The sequence below is a fragment of the Parasteatoda tepidariorum genome, chromosome 4, assembly GCF_982258835.1.
Source record: "Parasteatoda tepidariorum strain Cologne lab strain chromosome 4, Ptep-v5.0, whole genome shotgun sequence".
In the NCBI taxonomy this organism is placed as follows: Eukaryota; Metazoa; Arthropoda; class Arachnida; order Araneae; family Theridiidae; genus Parasteatoda; species Parasteatoda tepidariorum.
Genome location: NC_141758.1, coordinates 21,833,037 through 21,850,777, shown reverse-complemented (window position 1 = coordinate 21,850,777; position 17,741 = coordinate 21,833,037). Strand labels below are relative to the sequence as shown.

The following is a 17,741-nucleotide window of genomic DNA, read 5'->3' as shown; positions in this document are numbered from 1 at the left end:
AAAGATCTGGCACCTAAATACATAGATTTTTTTCTGAAGAAGATAAGGATGTCATCGCCTTTGTGGTATCTAGTCTTAACATCTATTAAATTTGAATTTTGCCAACTTGCTGAGTTCTCCACATCCAATGATTTTAAATTCTTTCCTAACAAACTAAGAAAAGCAGAACTCTTTAAAAAACGCCCTAACAATGCTTTAACTAGAGACACCATTTCATCATATAGCAAGTGAATCAATGGTGTCTCAGTTTGGAAAAGACCTAAAAATTTATTTAATATAGCCAAATTATTTTTTAAAAAAAAGAGCTTTTGGAAAAAGCAATTTAAATAATTTCAATATTGAGTGGCTCATACTATTTTCTAAACTAATAATTACTTCATTTAATTCCGTAAAAGGCAATTCAAAACTCTGATTAATTTACTATTATTTAAGGTTATCGATTGTATTTTTCTTAAAATTTTAATAAATGTTATTTGTAATAGCATATTCAACAAATATTGATCATACTGAATTCATGAAAATATATAAAGAATTAAGCAAATTAAGAAAACTTTAATAAAGTTTTATTACAAATGTAAATTAGTGAATGGCCCCTAATAAATTTTATTAAAATTGGTTACTTAGTACAGTATTTTATTAATGAAATGATTAAAAAAAAATTAAATAATTTTTAAATGCAAATACAATGAGTATTGATGGGCAATGTTGCTCGCCTCCGTGACTTTGGTTCACAGGTGCCCATTGGGTAACGCGAAATGAGCAACAATTCTGGCATAGTGTAGGCAAAGATTCAAATTCAGTGCCTGCCACTGGAAAAAAAAACAAAAAAACAATGAGTATTGAAGCTGGAAAAAATTCCTCAGAAGTAAATTATTATATCGTCCCTACACTCATAATCTCACAAATCTGTGAAAATTAAAATTTTTTATATCAAATGTTTCAAATCAAAGATCATTCTTAAAAGAGTTGAATTAGAGTATTTTTGAATGACAAATCTGAAAAACATAAGATTTTTTGCTGCGTTTAAAAATATTGAAAGCCCCTCTCTTCATGCTTGCCTCTCCGCACAATGAGTTAAAAAACCATCCTTCAAAATTTAAAGCATTTTATCGAATGTGGAAAGAAATATTTCAGGATCTTTTGCAAATAATGGGGCCTTCAATCACATCCAAGAGCAGTTTTGCGATTCATCCAGAAGAAAAGCTTAGTGTGACTATAAGGTGAATTTAATACTTATTATCTATTTATTATATATATGCTAGAAGAATTGTATAGTATTTAGATAACATTAACTAAGGATTATCAGAATGAATATTAACTAATAATATTGTCTCATTTGATCGTGGATATGTTTTCTTGGTCATCTGTTATAAGATTTGGGGACCAAATTCTAATAATTATATAAGACAGTATATGAAATTTCATTGTAATATTTCAGATAGGGCTATTTTCAACGAAAAATATCCAATAGAAACTAGTATTTGGTATTGCAGTTAATAGTATGTCTCAACTTATACACATGCATACCAAACTTGATCATTATTATTTAGAAAGGTAATTGATTGTTTCTGTTGTGGAAATTCAGCAAATTTTATTTATTTTTTTACATAATTTAGTCATTCTTAAACAATATTTATTTTATTTTTTCGAATAAAAGTAGTAATATAGATTTTATTTGTTTGGCTATTTTTTAAGTCTTTAATTAATAAAAGTTTCCCATATGTTACAAAAAATAGCATAATGAAAAGAAAACTGATTATTATGAATAAAAGGCAGACACCAAATCTAATTTCTTAATTTTTTCCATGAAAAAAATCATGATTTTACAGTATAAACATGCATTAATAGTCGAATATTCTTACAATCTTTAACAAAAAAAATTTCTGATTTGTTGATATAAAACTAATATTGTTTAATCATAGGTATTTTTTTGTAAAACTTTATACTTTGATTTAAAAATTTGTCGTTACCAAAGATAAAATTATAAGTGCTTCAGTTTGAACAATCAAATTTGAAAGTTTGTTGCATAAGCAGAAAGTGTTTGGAGATCATTTCTTCTTTTTTATATAATAGTTGCTGTAAAAAATTTCTTGATGATAGATACTTTCTTCTCAAAACATTTTTAATAACGCTCACGATATTATAGAAAATATTTGTTTCTCAAACATCTGTTGATAGCAGGAATATTTAAAACTTTTTATAAATAATAGTTAATTATTAAAATCTAAAATAAAAAGAAAGCGTCAAATGCAATTTTCTTTTTTTCTATATTAAAAAAGTTATTATATGCAAAAAAATTCTTAATTATATATTCTTATTTATCTAATAAAACATATTTGATAAAAATATGAAGCATATTTGATAAAGCATAAGAATAATAGAAGATAAAAAGATAACTATAAATAGTTTTTCGTGAAAATAGTCATAACTCTCAACAACAAGTCAAAATAGGAACTTCTTATTTTTATTCTCTGTTTTGAAAATATTTTACCTTCATGCAATTTTTATGCGATTCATGCAATTTTCTTTCTTTTTGTTTGTAACGCAGTTTAACTTGGACGATATTCTTTATCTGTTTAAAAAACAAAAATAGTAAATAGATTCAATTAATTCATGTATATTAAGACAAGACAAACGTAACATAGCTATACCAAAGAACTGAGGATTACGAAATGAAAACAAACAACAGATCTAAATGCATGCTAATTTTTTAATAAAAAATATTTTGCCTTTTACAGTATATATTTACACCAATAGTCGAATATTCTCCACTGAATGGATAAGATCTTAAGATAGCATATCAATGTTAATAAATATTGGTAAAAAATTTTAGAGTACAATATAATTTCAAAAACATTATAAATATAAATTTATTTTCGCTCATTAAAATTAAATAATGATAAAATACGAGAAAAAAACACTATTAAAAATATTACAAAATGAAGTATTATTAAAAAAACATCACTATTATAAAATAAAACGTCATTTAAGTTTTGAAATATGCATGAGGGATATGAATATTACAGAAGGTGTTACAAATGAAAATTAAATGTTAAATAAAAAAAAAATTAATACAAATTAAAATCTAAAAAAAAACTCGATTTATGCATATTGAAGAATTAATGAAGTATAATACGAAAAAGAATTTTTTTATAATTATTGAATAAAAATTTATTGAGGTTAAGAAAAATTAATGGGGTTTAGATAAAAAGCTAAGGAAATTATTTTCAGAAGAGGGAGGATTCATAGAAAAATTGGGGACATTTGAAGAAGAGGGAAAGGTTTTAGCAGAAATAAAAGGGTTTGGTGTTGAAGATGAGAGAATATCAAAGGAGACGAGAAGATCAAAGGTGCAGTTGATATGAATCTGGTACATATAGGTGAAGAGGGAGAAGGGGAAGGAATACTTCCTACCTTGGCCAAAGAATACCTAAGGAGGCCTTTTCATTTCAATTCCAACCTTCAGTAAGGATAGGTTCGAAAAGGGACGAAATATATTGCACCTCCAAAACCCGTTTCACTGTCTCCCCTACATTTTTTGTGGGGGTGCGTGTGTTAAGTAACCCGAAACTAATCACTGTCACAGAAGGGGAATTGCAACCTGCGGGGGTCAACTAGCTTTCAAAAGATATCAGAAGAAACTCACTCTTCATCTTATATTATGCTTTTTCTCTTTCTAAGATAAACTTAAAAAATATTTCTTTTAACTCTAAAACGACTTTATTTATTTTCAAAATAGTTTTATCATTTTATTTAACATGCACTTTTTCTAATTATATCTTGAATTGTTTATTATTTTGATTTGATTCTTAACAAATAAACACCGGGGTTATTTGTTATTTGTCACAAACAAATTGAAACATCAAAATTGAAAATTATTCGATTTAATTATCACAAAATTTTAAATCATATTAAGACAGATCTAAATTCCGATTATATCACTTAACTTATTCAAATAATTTAGCTCGGATACATTTAAAACTTCACCCACAAACTCATATTCATCATTTTTACTTACATTATTTCTACTCAGTTATAGTTACTTTAAAAACTTATCGCCAAAGTTATTATTTAACAATAATACAAAAGAAATTCCTTATTGATCTAAAGCAGTTATTTAGTATAAATTTATTAAACTGCACATTTTGAAAGCGCAGTTTTATATGAAGTTTATTTTAAAGGAATAAAGGAAAACATAACTTATTAAAAAGCGAAAATATTTTATTTATCAGCTTTTGCTTGTTAAAAGGTATTTATATTTTATCAAATAATTTTTATCAAGTAATATCTTGTGATTACTTTAATAAAGGAACTTCATTTTTAATTTTAGGCCTTTAACTTAAAATTATTATAACCCTAATAACAAAGAATGATGGTAAAAGTTGGTAATGAACGCATTTTATTTGTAAATGTCGTAAATAAAAGGACAAATAAATAACTTACAAAAGTATAACTTATTTCTAAGAAATTCCTTAAAAACTATCTTTGATAAGCTTTATAATTTTCTAAACGTAGAAGTAATATTATAAGAAAATTGATGTAACTCTTTCATTTCAGTTTTGAGGATTCATAAAAAATACCATCATTTCTGTCGTAAAAATAAATTATAACATTTTCGACTAATAAGCTGAAGTGACAGTTTAAATTTATTTTTCTAATAGATCATTTCGATGAATCATTAAAAACAACAAAATAAAACAATTCTATGTTATTTTACATTTTAGTACATAGATTTGTGAGACTGCTCACTGTAATTAATATAAAGATTTATCAAAATAATCGAAATTAATTTATAAAAAAGTACGATAACGAAATTTTTGAAAGAAAAGGCATTTATTGGTTTTCATTAAAACTTACAACATAACAACAGATTGAGACAAGTTTACTTTACAAAATTTTATTAAATACAAAAATACAGAAAATTATGGTTATCTGGGAGATATATTCATATAGATGGCATGCTGGCTAACCCTGGGAAGTTTTCGTGTTTTTCCTCTTTATGTAATGCTAATGACGGTTAGTTTTCTTATATTTTAATTAACTATAATTACACTAATTAAAGTTTGCAGTATAGAAATTTCTACTAAAACTCTTCTCCATGAATGGCAAAAGAGGGTCAGGGAAGAGAAATTAAAATAACACATTGATTACATACTTTGTTCTAGCAAAAAATTATGAATAAAAGTTACATGATACACTTTTAATATGAATTCGAAAAATTTCTCATTATTAAATACATAAGATATTGCATAATTACTACTCTTAATATATATTTTTAGAATATTGCGAAAAAAAGTTTTAAAAAGTGTATTAATTAGGAATTACCGATTAGGGAATCAACTAAGGAATCAGGTCTGAAAACATCAAAACCAGTTTGACTGTCTGAAGTAACAAAGAGTAACTTAACTCTAAGTATTACAGCTTATTTTTATTTTTTAATTTATCGTAATGAAATTTCGTGGTGTTTATAATAATCACATTTCTCATTCTTTTTATTTCATCTGGCAATCAAACTGGTTTCAATATTTTCAATGTTGCGTTCCTAAGCATCGATTCATTATATTTTGATACCGTTTGTATTTTTCTCTCGTGAATATTAATTATGACCACTAATGTTCTTTTTCTTCCCTTTTTTTTTTAAAGAATTTTAAAATACATGCGTGTATTTTCATATTTTTCTTCATTTGCTGATTAAAATGAAAATTTCATAATACTTTAGTGTTCTTGTGTATTTACATTGAAGCCCTAAAAACAGGGTTAAGTGCTTGTTCATGTTTGGATGATGCGTGGTCTTGTGTACTAGCTATTTTTTTTTCCTTACCGTGAAAAAACATACTATCCCAGCTATTGGAGTAATTAAAACTATTTACGGAATGAAAAAATTGGAACCTTTTAAATTTTTTTAATGTAAATGTTTTTTTAAACCTACAAATGAGTGTACGATATATTTTTTTTAAAAAAAAAAAAGGAAAACGGCGGTTTTGTGATGCTTTATAGCATATTGGAAGATCTTTACGTCATTTATTCGATTTTAATTAATCTCACTTTATTCAGCAGCTAATTTTTTTAATTCTGAAACATCTTTAAAAAACAAGAAACAAAGTTTAAAAAAAGGGGAATAATGTATTTAAAAAATAAATTCCATTCTCAAAATGAATAAAAACAAGAAAATTATTACTACTAAATAAATAAAATGTATATAGAATGAACGAATTATCAGCAAATATTAATTTCATAATAAATTACAAGCTTATAACTAAAGAGAAAGCTATCGGTTTTTAAAGCGTTCCCCATATCAGTTCTTCAGAAGGACAGAGAGAGAGAAAAAGATTTTCAAAAGGGGGCAAGACCTCCCACCGAGAAGATTAGTGAACTTGGGGGTGGAAGTTGCCTTCCTCCCTTACTCAAAGGTAGAAAGTGACTTGTGTTTCAAAGGCAATATTACAAAAAGTAATAAAGATAAAAAAAATTAACCTACATTTTCGTGGATAGGAAAGATTGAAAAAATTATTAGTATTTTTTTTTAATTGATCACTCCGATTCTTGAACAAGAAAAATCGATTCAAAGTATGACAAGCCCGCCATAGACTTTACATGTTAAAAGCAGAATTGAGGAGTCTGCTTGGTGCAACACTTTTCTCCCGGCAACCACGATTCATGACCCTGATTTTCTGCTCTTTTGAGCGCGCCCCGTGTTCTTTGTTCGCCAAGCTTCCTACATCCGAAGACGTGTTATTGTATATGATGCTTAAAATGTCTGCTTTTACTTTTCATTTTTCTCTATTGCTAAGTTTTTTGAGGCTAGGAATTAAAGACATTGCGAAGTCATCATCGTCCGATTCCTTCTTAGCTCTAATAGCGCCCTTTCGGAAGGTTCCGTCTCCTGATTTCTTTTCCATCCCTTTGAAGAAGTTGGTGTTTCTGATGGCTCATCATTTGTGGCCTCTTCTTCATCATCAGGAATGTTCGACATGGTTTTTGATGCTAAAACTGTAGGCACCAAGGTAAAAAAAACATGTTTGAGGAGTATGGACTTTTCTTTCTATGCCTGGCACCATCACCAGAATGATGTTCGGTTTGGTCACGAAACTCTCTGTCGAAGGAATTTGGTAAGTAGGTCAATCTTTTCTGGATTTCCACGCCTGTAAGAATAGCGAAAAATATATTTAGTTCAGTTTTTTTTTATACATAATATCAAGTCAACTACTTGTCAAATAATATTTTGAAATAAATTATAACTACAATTAAAATATAAAATTGTTAACATTATTTTTATACTCAAAGAAATTAATTGTACGTAGGTATCAGTTACTCATACATACAACGTTGAATTTAACAATACCATGAAAATTCTTGTTAACGATAGGAAGTGAGTTAAGGATCATTCAGTTCCAGAATATAGACAAAACTTGCCCTCTTATTAACAAAACACACATAATTCAAAATTATGCTAGCTATAAATCTGTTTGTAAAATCAATAATGCTATGCCGGAATAGCCTGGTCGGTAGGGCGTTGGGCCTATGTCCGAGAGTTCGTGGGTTCGAACACCGCGGATGAAGACTCCCCGTGTAGTTGGTGACTGATGCAAGTTAAATTCTGTCGAGTCGCAAAGTCCTCTATGTTCCCATAACAAATCAATACCTCTGGGGGTACTGGATTGGAGATTGATTGTTCTCTTATTCAGGTCAAAATTACGATCTGTGGAGGAATGAATGGGTCCGCCTTATAAACAGGTGTGACGTGCGATGTGGCTGAAGTCGGATTCTTGGCCCTAGAAATAAGAAACACTGAAAAACAAGAAATGCGCTCTCTGCTTTAATTTGCTCGACTTCGCCAAGTAGGTATGCTAATGTAGCAAGTGGCATTAGAGACAACAACAACATAATGTTATTTATGTGTTACGCTATGGTTTTTGGAACATGAGATACGTTGAACAAACTAGTAACTCTTTTGATATTAGAATTAATCAACGTCGGTTCAGATAGTACCTAATAAAATTATCAATAACCAAGAATTGAATCATGTTAGAGAACTTGATTTTAACAGAGTTAAATTAATATTTTAGATACATTAGAAGTTATCAATTTAAAACAAGACTACAAAAAGAACATTGTTACGTGAGTTACAAAACAATTTTGCCTTATGAGCTAAACTATGCCTTCCAAAAGATTAAAAATGGTGAAAATGCATTGTTAATCAGTACGATAAGAGAAATTATTTTAAATTTAATGTAAATAAACTAATTACTTGAAATTTAAGGCATCTAAAAACACATACTTAAATACCATTTTTAATTTCTATAGGATGAAAAGAAAATGCGTTAATGTTTACTTATCTAAAATAAAACAGCAGACTAACTTTCCAAAATTTGATGAAAAGCAATGGATACCCAACTAAAGCAATTAATTTATTTGTAAAACCATTGTGTTAATTGAATGTTTTATTTTATATTCTTTGTTTTGTATTTTTTACTTCATATGCTTTATTTTAGTTTAAATGTTTTTGGGTGCTCCTAACACTATTGTATTGATATATTTTACTTCAGCTATATTGATAAAATGTTAGAAAGCACTCTTTTTTTCTGTGCATAATCGTGTGAGTTGATGACCAGATTATATCTTTTCATTACTTTCTTTTTCGGTTTTTTAATATTTTTTTAAAACGTTTTTTTTTTAATTTTTTCTTTCTTTTTTCCATAACTCTTTATATTTTTTCAATAATATCTCTCTCGCTCTTTCTCTCTCTCTATATATATATACATATATATATATAAAAAAAATTTTTAGTGCTCCTCACAACACTGTATTGATATACTATTTATATATTTGCAAAATGCTGTTTTACGGCAGTGGGTGTTTGAGCCTTTGGTTCCGCAAGTGATTCTGCGATTTTTCGAGCTTCGAATTTCGGCAAAAAATTGAAAGCCAAAGCTCTCTACATTCCAAGTACCGAAACCCTGCCATTTGACAGAGACGAACTGCGAAAGCATCTCCGGTGGTTGGCGAGCGACAGCGAGCAGGGGGCGAAGGCTTCTAATTATTATTATTTTGTTATGTAAATATAAATGCATATATAAATGTTCATCACCTTGTTTAATGTAACACAATATATTGTTAAGTAATGAAAAATGCTAGGTAAGACTTTGGTTCATAACAAACTTTTGTCTTTAATAAATAAATACTGATTATAAATTAATTCAAATGACATATTTTATGATTAAGCTGGCTTTATGAAAGGACTATACACGTGTATATATTTTAAAATGAAATCAATTCAAGTATGATTAAATTAATTAAACAGAAGTAAGAATGTTTTTTTCTTGTTGTGTTATTTCTTGACAAATATTTCTACTATTAATTATCATTCATACTGTTAATGCACACTTTATAATATCAATAAAATATCATTTGTTTAATAGCAATTTATATATATATATATATATATATATATATATATATATATATATATATATATATATATATATATATATATATATATATATATATATATATATATATATATATATATATATATATATAATAGAATTTTTAAGGATTAAAATCACATTTATTTCTGTTGCTATAAACAGAGCCGCTTTTTTACCAAACATATACTATACTTTGAAAACTTCAACTTGAAAACCTTTGATTTTAACTTTTTAAATAACAAAAATCTTTGAAATCAAATTTTTTAAAATTAATTTTTTTGAGTAGCATCCTCTTGAAAAAATAAGCTTTTTTCTTATATATATATAATCCAAATAATTAAACTATGGTTTTAAATAGGAGAAAGAAAATCATTGAGTCTGAATAAAACAATTGGGGCAAATTCCGATATCAAATTTACCACAATATTTAAATGAAAAAAAATTATTAAATTGGAAAATAATAAAATTTAAAAAATTGAATTTTTAAAAATTTAAATAATTTTCTTACACATACTTTAAAAAAATTTACTATACTGTGTATAAAATAATAAAATAAACAAGCGCACACACATTTAAATATATTTTTAAAAAATGATCTTACCTGCTTTAACTCTTTCTGCTGCTGATAGTTGATGAAAATCAGGACACAGTTGTTTGTAAACTTCCTCCCTAGTATTTTTCTTTAAATCTCTATTTTTATAGTCTACCCGAGATTTGTCGTATAAATTCGGTAGACGGAAAAAAAGGTCCCGGAAATAAAGGTACGGAAAAAAAGGTCCCGGAAAAAAAGGTACCTGGAAAAAAAGGTACGGAAAAAAGGGTCCCTGGAAAAAAAGGTCCCGGAAAAAAAGGTCCCGGTAAAAAAGGTACCTCCATAGGAAAAATCTGTAGGGATATTTCCCCTCTCGCTTTCTGGGCAACATGAATGCTTCTCGCTGTTTCAATGAATATTCTTTTTATCTGTAACAATTCAGATTAGATCATTGAGGTAACGAGAAGGGTAAGGGGGGGCACTTATAGGCTGGTTGTATTACGCTTTTTTTTAAATTTTATTTCACTTATTTATTCTTCTTTGATTATTTTTTAAAGCAGGAAGATACAATTTAAATTTTTCAATAATATTTCACTTTTTTTAAAAAAATTTTTAAGCGAAAAATGTGTTATTTTCTATTTTAAATTATATTTTGTGAAGAAGTTGCTAGTGTGGGGCTTAAAGTAGCCAATCGGGGAAGTTGGGAGGATTTATGTGTTGGATGGTTATTCGTGATTGGAGGTGTAAGTATTGGTGCCTTTTAATTAGAGTAGCGGTATTTCTTTTTTTTATAAGCTGGGTATGTTTAATTTCTCTATTTATTTTATTTTTTTAGGAAAAGATTTAATATAAAATATGCTGTTTTTTTTTCATTTTAAATGATATTTTTTGAAAAGGGTGTTGATATTTATATGAGCCGATTAAGGAAGGTGGGTGGATTTCTGTGTTGGATGTTTATTCTTTAATTGTGGAGAAAGGAAAGTATTGCTCTTTTTTAATTAGAGTCACGGTATTTCTTTTCTTAGAAGCTGGATGTATTTAATTTATTTATTTATTTTATTTTTCTAAGGGGAAGATGCATTTTAATATGTTAAATGTAAAAGATGGTATTTTTTTTATTTTAAATGATAAATTGGAAAGAGGGTATAGATATTCATATTAGCCGATTGAGGAAGGTAGGAGGACTTTTGGGTCGGATGCATTTTTTCTTTCTTTTTATAAGATTTTAAATTGTTATAAGAGGTTTCGTCTTTTATTTATTTATTTATAGGTTTTTTATTTCTTATAAGAGATACGTTTATCTCTATTAACTTATTTTATTGTCGAAAATTCTGATTCGGATGGTTGGTGTCATGGAAATATTTTAAGTTCATATTAATTGATATTTAGTTTTGCTAATTGAGGTAAAGGAGAAAGAACATTTAAGCACAATGTTACTTTTTTCCCCTTCCTTTATATGATAAAAAAGACTATTTAAAATTTTTTTGTTGTTTCTGTTACAGAATGTGTGTTATTCTTTATTTAACTAATAGTTTATAGAAGTAGTTGACACGACGCTAACGTCATGAATAGTTTTCTTGCCGTTTCATAATTTTGATTCAGATTCGTTAATTAGTGCGAGTAGGAGGAGGAGGGATTTGATGCAAGAAATTTTTTTCATTTCTAAGAAGGAGTTTCTTAAACTAGATATTTTTTTGTTAAATATATTTCTTTTCTTAATTAAACAAGGATTTTTTTAAAACATATGTCAGTTTTTAAGTAATTAGTGGAGATACAATTCTCTGCAAAATTGTTTTCACCCTATTTTAACAGTTATGATTCATTTATTTTGGTAAAATGAGGAGTCTTTTACCAGATAGGTAGTCTTTTAAGGGATTATTTTAATACTGAATTTTATTAAGAATATTTTTTTGTTAATACATTTCATTTTAACACGGTTAAGATTTAATTTAAGATTTCGGCATAAAAAAAATTTAATTTCAAAGAACTTATTCAAACACGCGTTATTTTGCGCTGATAAATTACATTAAATAGCCTGTAACACATTTCTCAGCTATTTTTAGGAAATATATAAGTAAATTTCGCTTTGTTTAAAATCTATTATTTATTATTATTTCTGTTAAGAAATAATAATAAATAATAGACATTTCTGTTCTGTTATGTCTATTTTTATTCAGTTTTAAATATTTTTTTTTATTTCATTAAAGACGGTTTTATTTTTAATTCTTTTTAAAAACAGCATTCATGAAACTACTTTTTTTAATAAAAAATCACTTTCTCTATGCACTTTCATTATCAGAGAAATGTTTTTAAAAGGACGATTCTGTTATAATGGTCTAAAACAGGGGTTTCCAACTTACATGAGGCCGCGGGCCACAATTAAAAATTCAAATCAAATGGTGGGGCCACAACTTTATCAAAATTTTATGAAGGACTTTTTCATGTTTGAAAGAACATTAAATATTATTGTCAGATTTTTAATAAGTTGTACAAAACAAAAGTATTGAATTACAAATTAAAATAAGAAGTAGATTTTTAGAAATATTTAATTCTTATTAATAATATTTTTAAAAATATTAAATAAATAATAAAAATTCGGGCTACAATAACTTAGGTTTTTATTAAAACTTACATAGTAGCACACAAAATATTCAATGAGAAAATTGAGATTTGTCTGCTACAACCACCAGAGAATAGATATTTACATTTAAAATTTACAAATGTGTGTGCAAATATTTTCGTCCAAAATGAGTGGTCTCAAAAAGTTAAATCGGATAATTTCTTCGAGAAAATTTCTGATACGCACATGCTAAATTATATTAACAAAATACAAAAAGAAATGAAATAAAATAGAGCTACATACATGATTATTTTTGCATTTGAATAAATATTTTCCTGGGTGTAAAACCTGAGAAATAATTTTTTTTGCACAATTGGTATGTTAAATTTCACAGATACGAAGAAATTAGGTTTTTATTAACGAGAAAAGTATTTTAAACCCATATTGATTCTTTACGAAAATTGTCCGCAAAAAAATGACAACTAGTAAAGTTTAGTCCGCGGGCCACAAAAAAAGGCTTCGCGGGCCGGATGCGGCCCCCGGGCTGCCAGTTGGAAACCCCTGGTCTAAAGCAAATATCATTTTAACAAAGTGAATAATATATATTATAAATCAATGATTATCAAATTCAATAAGGTATGTTACAGATTGAATCATGTTAGATGCACTGAAGTGTGCCTTTACCAAAAAACAAGCATTTGTGGCTATATTAAAATTTTTGCAAACAAAAGGAAATTGGTGTTATAACAAAGGAAAGATGTTTATGTACTTTTTTGTGAGTCTACTGCTAGAATCAGTGCATTTCATTAATCTTGTAAATTTCTGAAGATAGCAATTACTTTGACGTATGTGTACATTAGTGTACTGCAAATGGATGTCCTTGAGGTTTCTTGAATACACCTACAAGAATAAGAGGGGGTTTCACTCTAACAACCCTTTCAACCTTTTTCTAAGAATGTTTCAGCCATTCTTTGTATTTCAGTTTTTCATTCTTTGTCATTCTTTGTATTTCAGTTTCCAGCAAATCAAAGCTGGAGTGCATATCGCACATAGAAAAAAGAGGAGCTATGAAACTCTTCAAAAAAAGTTGAAAACACTTTGCGTTAAGTTTTTAAACCAAAATCTAGACATCCCAGAATTTTTAAGTTCAATAGCTAATAATCTAAGAAAGAAAAACATGTAAATTTAAAAACTAACTAAATTTAAAACCCCTAAAAACTCAAAATTGTCAACATACAAAATTTTCATTCATTTCCAATTTCATATTAAAATCTGTATTCATTACTTTAGCTTATTAATTTTTTTGAATAGCTAAAAATGATACTACATGGCAGTTTTAAATAAAGCAAATTTTATATTTAAATATTCCTAAATGTAAGTTTTTAATTTTCTTTAACATCTAAAAGACATACCATTTAAAAAATTTATGAGATATTTTAACGATGATATGTGATACCTTTTTTGCAGAGTTTCATAGCAATGAACTATTTATGTTTTTGTATATTGTATATTTGTGAATTTGTATATTTTAAACATCGAAATCGTCATTATTTTACAAAAAAATAAAAAATTTTCCTCTAATGTATTCCAATCAAGTTATTTTTTAATTTTCTTGTGTTTTCAAAAAATAATGTCATAAAAAATGATGTTTATAAATATATTGTTGTAAGCAGAAACAAAGTTCTCCATATACGTCTAAGATGAAGTTTTTAGAGGAATAGTTAAAAAAGTTGTCAACTACGTCATAAAAGGTTTGTGATATATTTTATTTTAAATTGAAAAAACTGATCTACTTATAAAACACATCTTATTTAATTCAACTTTATAAATATTAAAATAATTTAAATCCAATGAAAATGTAATAAAAATAATTACATATTTCAGGCAATATTACTGTATTATAAATTACTTTCTAGCAAATGCATAATGGATGCAAAATTTTTGTTCAAACTAATTGGAAATTGAATATAAATGAATCATAAAAAAATCAAGAAAAATACATGAAAAAAAAAATCAAGCATACTAATTTTTTTTTATTTACTTATTAAAAAAGCAATCCTACTTTAATGAATGGTTTCTTTTTTTCTGGAAATTTCATAATTACAAATTAAAATATGTAAAAGACCAGATATTATAATACATATATACATTAAATGACTAATATATATTTAAGTATTAAAATAACATTCGGTTCAATACGAAACAATGATATTTTCAAAAAAACCAGCTGACTTAAATCATGATTAAATCAATGAAATCCTACTAAAAATATTTAATAAGGTTTGCTTCTGATAAGTTTCCAGCATTTTGATTCTAATTTGCTCTTAAATATAGTACATTGAATAAATGTTAATTGTGAATGTAAATAAATGTGAAAAAAAATTCATTAATTATAATACTACGTTGTAATGCAACGTTGAATAACCTTTTACGCTTCAATTAGTAAATTAATTACTAAAGATGTAAAGTAATTAAAATGATAGTTGTTACTGTTTAGATAATTTTTTAAGTTGTTCTTATTGCCAATTAAATAAATAAGAATTATTATCTATTTAAAGAGAGAAATAAGCGAATAACACCACCATTACCTCCAATCAAATGCTCAAGAGCCGCACCGGGTTCGAATGCCAAGAGCCGGCGGGTCAATATGAAGATGCACTCAGTTCGCACTGATCACGGTACTAATGTAAAATATCCTCTGTGGAAGACAGATTATGGGTTAGAGTTCACTTGCCGTCAGTCTAACCGTGGATGGTTTTCGTGGTTTACACTATATGTAACACACATGCTTTTAAGTTCCATTGAAAAGTCCCCACGAAGGCAAATTTCTCCCAATGCTTGATCTAGGAGTTCTCTTTGTCTTCTGGGTTGAGTTCACTTTTATAAGACTACGTAATTGAACATTAGTAGCCTTTTAAAAGCAATTAAGACATTACAAATATTTATAATTTTTAACAAATTTTAAAAAATAATCGAAACTAATTTTTAGATTTATTCACTAAAATAATGAAAATAAAAAGTCACTAACAGAGAAAAAATCTTTAAGAGAAATGGCACCGAAAATTGAAGTTTTTAAAACCCAAAATATAAAAAAGAAAAATATGCTCTCGAATTCGATAGCAAATGATATTTAAACATTAACCAGATAGTGGATATAGAATGCTCTGCCTTGTTTATTGCAATATCTTTTTAGATAAATTATAATTTTGTCATATTTTAGGGTTTAAATTATAAATTCAATAGTTAGGGGATATTATGTTTTAATAAATCAAAAACTTTAAAAAAAATTTAAATCAAAAACTTTTTTTAAACTTCATTTTTTTCCCCAATATCGTAAACAAGAGATGGCAAACAGTGGGTCAAGTAAGACCGTCAATGCATAAACCGATTCCCAAACATGCCATTGGTTAACTGAAACGGTTCTGTGCTATTTTATCAATTGTAACTTATTACAAAATAAAAAAAAGCGAAAAATGAAAGAAAATGACACCTGTCAAAAAATTTCTATTAGAAGCGTTATAAGCGAAACACATTAATTTTACTCCCCCTCCCCTAAAAGTTTCATGTAGCCTGATAACACTTTTTCAATAGATAAGAGTCAAGATTCCCGGTAGAATCATGATCTTAGAGAATAAATAAACAATTTTATTGAACATTTTCATATTTAATTAACTTTTTAAGAATAAATGCATAAAAAAGAAACAAAAGTTGGATAAAAAGCTCTTTGAACACGCGCGACACGCAAAAAAAAACATGCACGGAACAGCAAAAAGCGCTTCAATCCAATCTTCTCATTTAAAATATTTTCCCCTACAGAATTTTCCCTACACAGGTACCTTTTTTACCGGGACCTTTTTTTCCGGGGACCTTTTTTTCCGTACCTTTTTTTCCGGTACCTTTTTTTCCAGGTACCTTTTTTTCCGGGACCTTTTTTTCCGTACCTTTTTTTCCGGTACCTTTTTTTCCTAGAATCATAAATTCGGCCTATCTCTTACCAACTCTATTAAGTTTTCTGTAAATTCAGAGGAATCGTAATCCATGATGAGGTTCAAAATAGAGAGAATAAAATATCGCTGAAGCTTAAACCAAAATGGTTCGAAACCTTTCGAACGCTATGGTATATATAGTTAGTTTCTAGAGTATGTGGAAAGATTCCCTGTCTATTCCCCAGTGTTATTTTCTACAATGGGAATCCTAAGAAAATGGGGGGGGGAGAAAGGGCGGCGCCTGTAGGCGGTCAGGGGGAGGGCAATTGCACCCCTGTCGGGCATGGCCAGCTCCCCCATCGGGAAAATTAAGAGTCTCGTCGGGAAAATAGTCTGGTCACATTTTTTCAAAATAATGTCAAAAATTCATTTACAAATGCCTAATAAAAATTTTTGTAGTTGATTTTTTATTTACTTATTTTTAAGAATTAGTAGCAAAAATTAGTAAAATATATTGCAAATTCTTTGCAAATTTTAGTTTCACTGCACTACTTGTAACTTTGCCCATACATTGTTAAACTAGAGATCGGATACGATTAGACATGGTTGAAATTGACGACTTTTCGAAAATTGATGATAGTGAAATTGAAGATTGTTCTTAGAAATCCTTTCCAACAGACACATCTTCATTTTCTTGGAAACTTATCTTTCAAACTGCTATTCTTTCTTCTGGAAAACTGAGGAGGGGATAATCACAACTCTTCCTTGGGGGAAAATCTGACGAAAGCTTGAGGGACAGATAGAGAAGCAGGTCCTCTTCTTTACAAATTCTTTTTTATGTAATGTGTTAACAATGGTTTAACATAATTGCTTTTTGAAATTTTCAAGCAAAATAAAAGTATAAGAATAAAAAAAAATTTTTTAAATTTATTCATCTTTTTTTTTAATACTTTAAATGAGGAAAATCATTTACTTATTTGGATTCAAGGTTTATGTTTTAATCAACGCAAAAATATGCAGCCGGAAAAAAAGCAAAACAGACAGTAACAAAATATTTTTATTTTCATATTTTTTTATCATTTTTTTAGTAGTAAAAAGATTGTCGATTGATTCAAAAAAACAATTAAATTGTTCGTATTCAATATCTTAAAATATATATTAATCAACATAATAGATTCTCATTAACTTAGTTTATGTACAGTGTATGAAATGGAAAAAGGGAACACCTTGATTAGCTTTGGATTTAATCATATTTTCACGTACAAGGAGTCAATACCATATTTTAAGTTACGAAA

At 27.5% G+C, this 17,741-nt stretch overlaps 1 long non-coding RNA gene across 1 annotated transcript; it reads right to left on the bottom strand.

Moving 5' to 3' along the window:
• Nucleotides 1-2,695: 2,695 nt before the first annotated feature.
• On the bottom strand, nucleotides 2,696-10,789 carry LOC147810795 (uncharacterized). Its single transcript, XR_015432959.1, has 3 exons — nucleotides 10,030-10,789; nucleotides 6,720-7,142; nucleotides 2,696-3,414 (listed from the first exon to the last, which is right to left on the bottom strand). It is a non-coding gene; the product is annotated as an uncharacterized LOC147810795 (long non-coding RNA).
• Between the last annotated feature and the right edge of the window lie 6,952 nt (nucleotides 10,790-17,741).